This window comes from Phocoena sinus, chromosome 20, assembly GCF_008692025.1.
Source record: "Phocoena sinus isolate mPhoSin1 chromosome 20, mPhoSin1.pri, whole genome shotgun sequence".
NCBI classification, from domain to species: Eukaryota; Metazoa; Chordata; class Mammalia; order Artiodactyla; family Phocoenidae; genus Phocoena; species Phocoena sinus.
In genome coordinates this window covers 45,620,738-45,633,074 of record NC_045782.1, presented here as the reverse complement: position 1 = coordinate 45,633,074, position 12,337 = coordinate 45,620,738, and the positions used below count along the sequence as shown (strand labels likewise).

General features: G+C 46.5%; 1 protein-coding gene across 5 annotated transcripts in view; it reads left to right on the top strand.

Moving 5' to 3' along the window:
- Nucleotides 1-11,372, top strand: part of LOC116745572 (zinc finger protein 501-like) — a 37,897-nt gene extending 26,525 nt beyond the window's left edge. For 3 of the 5 annotated variants that reach the window (XR_004347483.1, XR_004347477.1, XR_004347482.1), the window contains 3 exons: nt 5,588-5,891; nt 7,518-7,718; nt 9,247-11,372. The gene's annotated coding sequence lies outside the window, so the exon portion shown is untranslated. Of the gene's footprint in view, nt 1-5,587; nt 5,892-7,517; nt 7,809-9,246 lie in introns of all 5 variants that reach the window. The other 2 variants (XR_004347479.1, XR_004347484.1) reach the window with 2 other exon arrangements.
- Nucleotides 11,373-12,337: the final 965 nt, after the last annotated feature.

Sequence of the window (12,337 nt, the reverse complement as noted above, 5' to 3'; positions counted from 1 at the left end):
CGCGGGCCTCTCACTGTCGCGGCCTCTCTTGCTGCGGAGCACAGGCTCCAGATGCGCAGGCCTCTCACTGTCGCGGCCTCTCTTGCTGCGGAGCACAGGCTCCAGACGCGCAGAGCTCAGTATTTGTAGCTCACGGGCCCAGCTGCTCCGTGGCACGTGGGATCTTCCCAGACCAGGGCTTGAACCCGTGTCCCCTGCATTGGCAGGCAGACTCTCAACCACTGCGCCACCAGGGAAGCCCACACAGGCTATTCTTGACCAATCTCTGAGATGTGTGGACCCGATGCCCAAGGCAGGAGCCCTGAGTTTCCCACCAACAACAAAGTTGCTTTTTCAGCAAGTGGGAGAGCTTCTTGCCATCCTGGGAGGACAGCAAGAGCACTGGAAGGGTGGCCACAGCCCCTGACCCTAAGTGAACCGTTTCCCTCCTTGGACTTCAGATTCTGTGCTGTGCAGTGGGCTGTCGGTGATGTGGAATCTGCTGCTTCCCCCAACCCAGCATCTATTCTCAGCATCTCAGCTTTTGGGAATTACATCCCACCTGCTTCCAGTCCACACTTGCAGAGGGTTGATCCCATGTTCCACTCACCTCAAAAATGGGTATATGATCCATGTCTAGCCAGTCCCATGTTCCATCCTCTTGTTCAAGGATGAGAATGTGACCCAAGCTGAGCAAAGGTCTTTAAAGCTGTGACTTTTCATGGAACCTAAAGAAGGAGAGACCCTTCCCAGTAGAATGGACATGAGTGGGTGTCAGCCTGGAGTTGCTGGAGGCCCCTGATGTAGAGATAGAGACTACCTGTGGATGGGGCCACCACAAAGTCACTTAGTAGGACAAAGGGACCAGGTCACACTATGAGAGTGTGAGCCCCTGTCCCACCAGGCTCCAAACCACTGCCATAACTGCCTCTTGCAAGTAGAAATACATATTTCTATCATTAAGAAATTTATTATTTTTACATCAGTGTGTCCAGTCCCTTGGAATCAAAAAAGTCCTAGCTTACACATCAGAATCAGTAATCCCTGAGACTCCCTCTCGCAGGGTGTTCTCATTCAGGGTGTCATGGTGGGTGGAAGTGAAGACACTGGGTGGGGTCAGATCGTAGGGGAGCTGCTGGACATCTCTGTTCCTGTTCCTTCCCTGTCCAGGAGAGGGAAACCCCAGCATAATGAGAGGAGAACCAGCAGGGGAAAGAGGTCCCTGGGTGGCTAATTGGTATGTTTGTATTTTCCTAATTTTAGAATCATTTTGTTAATGTGTTTTTATTACAAAATCACCCATTTCCTCTATATTTCCAGTTTGATACAATAGGTTTTTTTCTTATTTGACTTTTAATTTTCCCTCCCTTTTAGCTTCCTACAGACCTGTCACAATTAATGAACACATATTAATACCTTTTTATTAACTGAAGTCCATATTTTATTCTGGTTCCCTTTGTTCTACCTTTTTCTGTTCCAGATCCCATCCAGGGCACCACATGACATATAGTCATCATGTCTGTTCAGGCTATTCTGGGTTTTGACAGTTTCTCAGACTATCCTTGTTTCTATGACCTCGACAGGGTTGAGGAGGACTAGTCAGGTATTTTGTAGACTGTTCCGCATTGGGATTTACTTGATGTTTTTCTCATGATTAGATTGGGTTTATGTGTTTTGAGGAAGTTAGGTCAGAGAGGTCAAGTGCATTCTCATCATTTTATGTCAAGGGAGCAGGCTCTCAAGGCAACTTATCACCGTTCATGTTAACTTTGGTCACATGGCTGAGGTCGTGTTTATCAGTTTTCCCTGTGAAGTTATTTTTCCCGTGTCCATACTGTATGTCTTATTTAGGAAGAACCCACACTTCAGAAGAGGGTTGGGTTACCTCCTTGATGGATGGCTGTGTGTCTACATCAGTTATTTGGAATTCTTCTGCATAGGACATTTCTATTCAACCCAATTCATAAAAATGTTTGTAATCATTCATTTTACTAGTGTGGGCACCTGAATAGTTATTTTATACTTGTGGTTATAATTCAGCAGTACAGTATTTGGGTGCTTAATTCATTCTTGCTTTGGATATTGCGAGCTTTTTTCATTGTCTTGTGGAATTATGTCAAATGAAAACATCTTGTGGGTTTTTTTTTTCTTGGTACTTCTTTACTTTCTGATAATTCAACATTATCCTGGCTCATATATTTACTCTCTCAGTCCTAGTAGCAGCCATTTCTTCAAAGAGCCCTGATTCCTTTTATTAGAGGATGGTATTAAAAAACTTACCTTTGGGGACTTCCCTGGTGGTCCAGTGGGTAAGACTCTGCACTCCCAATGCAGGGGGCCCGGGTTCAATCCCTGGTCGGGGAACTAGATCCCACATGCGTGCCACAACTAGTAAGTCCTCAACCCCATGTGCCGCAACTAAGACCCGGCACAGCTAAAATAAGTAAATATTTAACAACAACAAAAAAAGATCTCCCATTTAAAAAAAAAAAAAAACTTACATTTGGAAGCTAAATGTACCCAGCTGATAATGCACTGAAATATGTATTCCAACTTATGCGTATATACCTAATTATAAACATTTTTTTTTAATTTATTTTTGGCTGCATTGGGTCTTCATTGCTGCACGCGGGCTTTCTCTAGTTGCGGCGAGCAGGGGCTACTCTTCATTGTGGTGCACAGGCTTCTCATTGCGGTGGCTTCTCTTGTTGCAGAGCACGAGATCTAGAGCACGTGGGCTTCAGTAGTTGCGACACGCAGGCTCAGTAGTTATGGCTCACGGGCTCTAGAGCGCAGGCTCAGTAGTTGTGGCACATGGGCTTAGCTGCTCCACAGCATGTGGGATCTTCCTGGACCAGGGCTCGAACCTGTGTCCCCTGCATTGGCAGGCAGATTCTTAACCACTGCGCCACCAGGGAAGACCTATAAACATTTCTATGTGGAACTGTTTGTATCCATGTTAAGCTAAAGATGAGTTTACATAAATGCCACCAACCTGATCCATTATTACATGGATATTGTAACCTTCTCCCTTTGCTTATCTGTAACTTCCTACTCCAATGGTGAGAAACCTGGCTTCCACCATCTATCATTTTTTGAATTCATTGCTTGCTCCATTCCAGATTACAAATACAGTGGTTTCAGCATTCTTAGCTCCTACCCCCAGGGAAATAACTTTATAAAATAGAGTCCAGGAACTTCCCTAGTAGTGCAGTGGTTAAGAATCTGCCTGCCAATGCAGGAGACACGTGTTCGATCCCTGGTCGGGGAAGATCCCATATGCCGCGGAGCAACTAAGCCCGTGCGCCACAACTACTGAGCCCACGTGCTGCAACTACGGAAGCCCGCGCACCTAGAGGCCATGCTCTGCAACAAGAGAAGCCACTGCAATGAGAAGCCCGTGCACTGCAACAAAGAGTAGCCCTTGCTCGCCGCAACTAGAGAAAGCCCACGCACAGCAACGAAGACCCAACACAGCCAAAAATAAATAAAATTTTTTTAAAAAGAAACAAAAACATAAAATAGAGTCCACTGTTTAGAGTCCACTGTTACCTTTATTCTACAGATTCCATTTATTTCCAAAGTTACCGAGGTCAGCAATTTTTGTCCCACCACCAACAGTGAGGTTATTTTTTAATACATTTCTAAATCAGTTTTTGTTAAATTCTGTAATGCATCCTGTGGCACTCCCATATCCTAAATAACTAAAATTAAATATATTATATTTGTTGGGCTGTAAAAATTTATGGGTTTAGACAAATGCATAGTGGCAGGTATTCATCACTAAAGTATTATATGGAATATTTCAGTCTCCCACCCATAACCCGTTTACCATCTCTCTGTTTTACTTGTTGCAGAATGTCATAAATGGGGCCATACAGTGTATAGCACTTCAGACTGGATTTTTTCACTTAGCAATATATGTATAAGACTCATGTTTTTTGCATGGGTTGATGGTTCATTCCTTTATATTTCTGAATGCTATTCCACTGCATGTATATGGGAGGGAAAATAATTTTCCCTCTACCTTTCTTTGTTCTTCATTGAGATCCCCCATGTAGTAATGAAAATGAAAGGCAGATGAACTGGAGAAAAACATTCAGAAGTTTAATAACGTGTGTACCTCCTATATGCAAAAGAGATATTCAGGAAAACTGAGTTAACGCCCTGAAATGGCCCAAGCCATCACCTTAAATACCATCTTCATCTAAAGATAAAAAAAGGAAGGAAGGGTATGGTTGTTGTGCAGATTTAAATCTTACCTTCTCCACTGATAAGAGTTTCTTGAGATTTATTCATCCTTCCATTCTTGGTATGGAGAGAGAGACCTTTCAAATGGAGACTTCCCTTATAAATGTCAACTTCCTTCACAAAAGGGCAATCTTGATTTTCAGAGATTCTTATGTGTCTTCTTTTTTAAGAAAAAGAAATCAGCTCAAAGTAATCCTTATGCCAACAGGCATATTTTGGGGTGGCATATTCTTCTCCCCTTGAAATGAATGTACCCCAATTTGCTTATGCATTCTTCTACTGAAGGATATCGTGGTTTCTTTAAGTTTATAGCCATTATGAATAGAGTTGCTGTGCTTAATTACATCCTTGTTTGCATTTGGACATAGTTCTTAAAAGCAGTTGTCTAAATACTGGACGCACAATGTTGGATCCTCAGGTGAGCCTTATTGAGCTTTGGAAAAAACTTCTAAAATGTCTTTTAAAGTAGCTGTATATGCATTTCACCAGCAGTGAAGGAGAGCTCTTGTTTTTCCTCACCCTCCATCAATCAGTAGTAGTTTTTTTTTTCTTTTTCTTTTTTATTTTTTTTGAGTTTATTAGTTCTAATAGGTGTGCAGTGCTATCTCATTGTTGTTTTAATTTGCAATACCCTAATGGTATATGATGTTATTTACTATCTGTATATCTTCTTTGGCCAGGTGTCTGTTCCAGTCTTTACCCATTTTTAATGGGGTTTGTTCTAGAGTCCTTGGTGTAATTTGAGTACATATCTTTTATCAGTTATGTATTTTGAAAATATTTTTCTTTCAGTTTGTAGCTTGTCTTTTGGTTTTCTGAATAAGATATTTCATAAGAGTTTAAAATTTTTTAAATCCATGTTCAAAATTTTATTTCTGGGCTTCCCTGGTGGCGCAGTGGTTGAGGGTCTGCCTGCCTATGCAGGGGACACAGGTTTGCGCCCCAGTCCGGGAGGGTCCCGCATGGCGCGGAGCGGCTGGGCCCGTGGGCCATGGCCGCTGGGCCTGCGCGTCCAGAGCCTGTGCTCCGCAACGGGAGGGGCCACAGCAGTGAGAGGCCCGCGTGCCACAAAAAAAAAAAAAAAAAAAAATTATTTCTTAGGCTTTTGAGACTGTGTTAAAATTCATCACCAAACCCAAGGTTATGTAGATTTCCTTCTGTGTTTTCACCTATAATTTTTATAGTTTTACATTTTAAATTTGTCTATGGACAATTTTGAGTGAATTTTGGTGTAAGTTGTAAAGTTTGTGTCTACAGTCTTTTGATTGCATATGGTTTCCAATTTATTATTCTATAACTATTTTTGGAGAAGTCATGGGATATTGGGCTCCATCTCAGTTTGAATTTCCAAATTTAGTGGTTCTGCAGGCTCGCCAGTTGTGAGCGTGGGCTCCAGGGAACTGAGAGGTTGAGGTCTGCACTTCCCAGCTGGCCAGCAGCGGCACCAAGCCCACCTCTCTGATACTTGAGGGGCATGTGTGTTCCACTGGTGGACTTGGCTCATGAAGGAACTTGGCTACTTGTGCCACTGATAGAAGCTCGGTCTCTTCAGGATCCACCATGGTTTCAGCTTTGGGACAACACTTGGCTGAGTCCACGCAGACAGATCTGAACCCAGTGTCTTCAGGAACCACCAGGAGGCACCACCTTGGGAGTAAAAGGTGAGGAAAAATGGGAGGAGAAGCTTCCTGTGTGTGCCTTACTGCTAAGGGCGGGGGTGGGGGGTTGGGTGTCCATTTTCAGAGGACCCAGCAGAGGAAGGACTTGATGTGGAAAATTGTGGATTTTAGTTAGTTTTGTATGTGTTGTTGATGGTGTCCAGTTTTCTTGGCAACATTTATTGAGGGGACTGTCTCTCCCCCTTCCCCCGTTTTGTGTTCTTAACTCCTTGTTCATGAATTTACAGACAACATACAAATGGGTTTCTTTCTGTGCTCTCTATTCTGTTCCTCTGGCCCATGTGTTTGTTTTTGTGCCAATACCATATTGTTTTGGTTACTGTAGCTTCGTAAGGTAGTGTGAAGTCAGGGAGGGAGATGATTCCAGCAGTGCTCATCTTTCTCAGGATGGCTTAGGCTATTCAGAGTTCTTTGTTGTTCCATACGTGTGGTAGCATTGTTTGTTCTGCTTCCATGAAAAATACCATTTGAACATTGGAGGGATTGCATTGAACATGTACACTGCTTCTGTTGCTGAATTAAGTTGTATGGACCCCTCCTTGGAGGTCCATACAACTTGATTCTGTAACAAATTTTAGTGAGCCAGCCAGAGGGTGGCTTTGGATCTGCCATTCTATCCAGTAATTCAGCCAGGACTTGCTTGCTGACCTAGGATTGACAAAGCTGGCTAAGTAACTGGGTAGTTTGCCCCAATCCTTGACCTCTGGGCCAGTGAGGGCTACTGAATCCAGTCTGAGATCAAAAAGCAGCCAAGGGTTAGGTAGAGTTCTCCCTAGGTAAAGACCGGTTCCCTACTCTTGCGTATCTATAGCAAGGATGCTTGCTACACATTGGGGTAGTATCCAGGGGATGGCTGGCACAGGGGGCCCTGACCCTACTTCAGCCAATAAAGCCAAGATTGGTTGTAGGGGTTGGCTGGTTGAAGGAAAGGATCCTGGCCTGGCTAGAGCCAGACCTCTGTCTAGAGGACTGGACTGGGCAACTGGTTATCTAAATATAGCTGATCCTCTAGTAGTGGGTGAGATTGGACAATAGGCTGTCTAGTTGGACTGGTTCCCAGCAAGGGGACTGGACTGGACGAGAAGCCCTCTGGAGGCCACCACATGGTAAGAACATCGCCTTGTTTTCTGTCTGTATTGTAAGTTCTAGTCTCTGTTCTTTATACAAGTGAAGCTTCAGTCTCTGTTCCGTGTGGTCTTATCTGTTCTAATGCTCTTGGAAATCCTTGCTGCAACTGTGGGCACGGATCAAGTACATAAAAGCCACTAGGGCACTCACCACTGGAACACTCCTGTGAAAGGATAAGTCAGTCACAGACCAGGGTAGATGAGCACTGGGCACCCTGCTGACTGGAAACAAATGTCTGTGTAAGTAGCCATACTGTAGAACGCCCAAGCCACCCAGTCCCTGCTGTGTTCCCTATATCCTTTAGGATATAGTAAAAAATCCAAGAGCACATCTTTTGTGTTGGTCTGTCTTACCCCAATTTGCCATCCCAGGGCAGGGTACCTGTCTCTGTCAGGTAGGTCTCTCCCCACTAATGTCCATCACAGATCTCTTGGAATCCCTCCTCAGACGTGAACCCTTTAAAAATATTATTTTTGTCAGGTTTCAGGAAAATCGCTTTGCCTGGCTGGGGAAAGAAGAGGACCCCCAAATCATCTGAAGTCCTTGGGTCCTTGTAGCTGGTTGTATAGAGAACTGGACACATGCCAAATGAGTATTTGGCCTCACTGCTTGATCACCTGTAACAAAGCATGGACAAGCCCTCTTTGAACAGTCTCCTTGAATGCTGGAGAGGCTCTCTGGGTAATTTATTTGGCTAGAGAACCCTTATTTCCTGCTCCACCTTCACCCTATCTCCAGGGACTGCTTGCTGAAAGCACCCACCTGTATCAGGTATCTCCTACAGCCCCACAGTGGGTCTGGGAATGTCTAATTGCTGACTTAAGAGGGGATCTGTGACTTCCCTGGTGGCACAGTGGTTAAGAATCTGCCTGCCAGTGCAGGGGACACGGGTTCGAGCCCTGGTCTGGGAAGATCCCACATGCTGCAGAGCAACTAAGCCCGTGCGCCACAACTACTGAGCCTGCGCTCTAGAGCCCATGAGCCACAACTACTGAAGCCCGTGTACCTACGGCCCATGCTCCACAAGAGAAGCCACCACGAGAAGCTCGTGCACTGTAACGAAGCCCCCACTCGCCACAACTAGAGAAAGCCCGCGGGCAGCAACGAAGACCCAATGCAGCCAAAAAAAGAGACAGAGAGACAGAGAGGGGGGACCTTATAACTAAGGCCCTCTTAGACAGCGTCTCCCCTCCCATCCCCCACAAAGATTGGTCCACATTTCAGAGCACCTAGATCACCTGGTGTGGGCTAATCTTGTGGGATCTGCATCGCCACCAACCCTAGAAGGAGGCCACTGGGAAGTTGGAAACAGACTAGAAATAAGGACTCCCCTACTGGGGAGTAACCAAGCCTCTATCCCAGCGAATTTGCCACTAGGGTGCATCCTCCATAACTAGAAATTACCGCCCACTAACAAACAGCTTCTTTTCTTTTGCAACACATGACCCCAGTATAAACTGGTGGATGGAGAAAGTTGGCCAACTAATGGCTTTCTAAATTATAATACCATTTTTCACTTGGACCTCTGTTGCCAACATTTGAAAAATATGGGATGAGATCCCCTATGTCCAATTTTTCATGGTGCTTTGCGAAAACAAGGGCCTCCGTGAGAAATGCAACATTATCTCTAATGTCTCTCTCTCCTGGTACTGGAATCTCAGCCTGAAGATTCTTTTTTTTTTTGTAGTACGCGGGCCTCTCACTGCTGTGGCCTCTCCCATTGCGGAGCACAGGCTCCGGATGCGCAGGCTCAGCAGCCATAACTCGCGGGCCCAGCCGCTCCGCGGCATGTGGGATCCTCCTGGACCGGGGCACGAACCCGTGTCCCCTGCATCGGCAGGCGGACTCTGAACCACTGCGCCACCAGGGAAGCCCCTGAAGATTCTCTTGACTTCCTCTCTCTGCCAAGGGTAGCTTCTCCCCCTTCTGACAGTTCACCCGAGACTCCTGAGTCATCTACCCTACCTGACCTGGTTCCCTGACACCTTCTACTCCCTCTAATTCACAACCACCCTACCTGGTGCCCTTGCCACCTCCCCGACTCTCCCACCTCCATCTCTCAGCATGCCTCCCTTGGGGACTAGTCCAGTTCACACCCATAGCGGCATTCAGTACCAGCCCTCTGGGAGCACTAGGCTATTCCCCCTTTCCGAGGTCCTTAATGGAGAGGGCAGACTGACCACTGTGCATGTACCCTTATCTTCCTCAGATCTATGTAACTGGAAGGATCAATCCAAGGGTTTGAAAGAAGATACCAAGGGGGTCCTTACTTTAGTCTGGGGAATATTCCACACTCCTTTCCCCACTTGGGTGGATGTCCAAACCCTCCTGAACATCGTATTCTCTGTGGAAGAAAAGACACTGATTATAACTAATGCAACTGAAGAAGCTGATAAGACCAAGCAAGATAATGCAGGACAAGCTCTATACCAGCCTTGAATCCAGGCCATTCCCTCCATGGACCCTGGGTGGGACCAGTAAGTGGAAAATGGTCAGCAGCACCTCACACATTTCAGGGATTTGATTCTTAAGAGCATTCAGTTGGCTGGGAAGAAACCCTTAAATTGGAGTAGGGTTCAGGGAGTCATCCAGGGACTGAAGGAAACCCCCTTGGCTTTCCTGGAATGCCTAAGGGAGTGCCTTTGTGGGTACACGAAGGTGAACCTGGAGTCAGTGTAAGGGTAGGCCATTCTTAAGTACCATTTCGCTTCCCAGAGCGCCCCAGACATTAGGAGAAAATTACAGAAGTTGGAGATAGGGCGCACTACACCTTCTTCCTGGGGTGGAGTCAGCATTTCGGGTGTTCAACAACCAGGATCTGGAGGCAGATGCCAAGGAAGCTAGACCAGCGGAACCAACTGCCAGTATTCTGGCTTCAGTAATTCAGGGTCAGTCAACCTCCCAGTGATGATGGGGCCTCCCCCAGAGGGACCCTGTGACATCAGTGAGTCACCCCAGGTTTTGAAGACCACACCCACAGTGGAGAGAAGGGCTCAAAGCCAGTCTGTGTGCATACTGCAGGGAGGAGGGCCACGGGGAGGGGGATGCCCCAGACGTCTCAGAAGGAAGCTAAAGGGACCACTGTGTCCAGGCTCATCCTTGCTGGTCTCACACGTGAAAGAAGAAGAGGACTGAAGGGGCCCAGGGGCTCCTTGGAGAAGCCTTGGCTGACCCTGACTGTGGGGGTAAAACACACTTTCTAGTTCACTTTCTAGTCGACACAGGGGCCATCTACTCAGTCTTGAACACCCGACAAGGCAGAATGACCAAGGATAAATGTAAGATAATGGGAGTGGAAGGGAAGCCACAGGAACATAATTTTATAGAGCCCCTTGAGTGCGATTTGAAAGGGAGAATGTTATCTCACTCTTATATGTACCAGAATGCCCAATTCCCCTAATAGGAAAAGACTTAACTATACAAACTGGGAGCTACAATTTATCTCTGAGACAAAAAACCTTACCACGGAAAAGCCCAGAATACCCAAGGTGGATGATTAACAGTCATGGGCAGCTGTTCCTCATCAGCCACTGCACTGCAGGCCATCCTGGAAGCTCACCAGAGGACACATTATGAGCAGGAGGCCCTATATCAATGGCTCATCAGGGATTTCCCTGGTGGTCCACTGGCTAAGACTCCGTGCTCCCAGTGCAGGGGGCCTGGGTTTGATCCCTGTCAGGGAACTAGATCCCACATGCTGCAACTAAGAGTTCTCATGCTGCAGCTGAAGATCCTGCACGTTGCAAAGAAGATCCTACGTGCCACAACTAAGTCCCAGCACAGCCAAATAAATATATATATTTTTTAACGGCTCATCAAATCCATGACTGCCCCCAATTTCCGTAGTCTCCTTAAACAGGTGGTTGAAGCTTGCCCTATCTGCCTCCAGAATAAGGCCAACACAAACCCCCAACTAAGGTCAAGGGAGTGACCCCCACCCAGCATAGAGGCACATATCCAGGTCAAGACTGGCAACCTGATTTTACAGTAATGCCCTGGACACAAGGAAGTTTTAGATACTTGCTGGTCTTGACTGACACCTTCTCCGGCTGGATGGAATCATTCCCCACCTGAACTGAGATTGCCTGGGAGGTCTCTAAGGCCCTGTTCAAGGAAATAATCCCTCAGTTTGGGCTCCCTAAGTCCATCCAGAATGACAGTGGGCCTGCCTTTGTTTCCCAAATGACTAAGGGAGTCGCTAGAGCTCTAGGAATTAAATGGGGTTTACTCTCCACTTGGAGATGACAATCCTCAAGAAAAGCAGAATAGGGCTTCCCTGGTGGCACAGTGGTTGAGAGTCTGCCTGCTAATGCAAGGGACACGGGTTCGAGCCCTGGTCTGGGAGGGTCCCACACACCACAGAGCGGCTGGGCCCGTGGGCCACAGCTACTGAGCCTGCGTGTCTGCAATGGGTGAGGCCGCGATAGTGAGAGGCCTGCGCACCACGATGAAGAGTGGCCCCCACTTGCCACAACTTGGGAGGGCCCTCGCGCAGAGACAAAGACCCAACACAGCAAAAATAAATAAATTAATAAACTCCTACCCCCAGCATCTTAAAAAAAAAAAAAAGAAAGAAAGAAAGAAAAGCAGAATAAATCAAACCCTCAAAAGAAACTTAGCCAAACCATGTCAAGACAGTCATCAACCCTGGATCTCCCTTCTCCCCACAGCACTTTCGAGACTGCGAATAGCCCCTAAAGGAAAGCTCAGGTTAAGTCCATATGAGCCCATGTACATGAGGCCCATTCCTGAAGGACCCGGCTCCAAGACCAATCTTAAGGATATGGACCGGCAGAAATATACCTTACAGACAGGGGAAACAATTAAAGCTTTACATGCCTACGGGAATCTGGAACTGCCTTCCCCTTTAGACAGGGTTTTACATCCTTTCTCCCCTGAAAATTGATTTATTTGAAAACCCGGAAGGCTGGAAATCCACAAGACCAGTTAGACCCCAAGTGGACAGGACCTTATCTAGTAATCTGGACTACTTATTCTGCTTTACAGTTACAGGGCATAACTCCATGGTCCCACCATACCAGAGTGAAAACAGCACCTACACCTAAGGAAGAAGTTACTGAGCCATCCACGCAAAGCGCCTATGAACCTGTCACAGACCTTAAGTTACTTTTCAAAAGGCCTAACTTACCAATAGATAAGTAATGCGGTGGGCAGGCTTAGTAGTTGGCCTTGTCATTGCTATTGCCTTACTTGGCTTCTGCTGTTCTGCCAAACTCCCTCCCTCTGGCAGACATCTCCTCTGTCCATGCTGGATATCAGGGACATTAACGTTGGAAGCA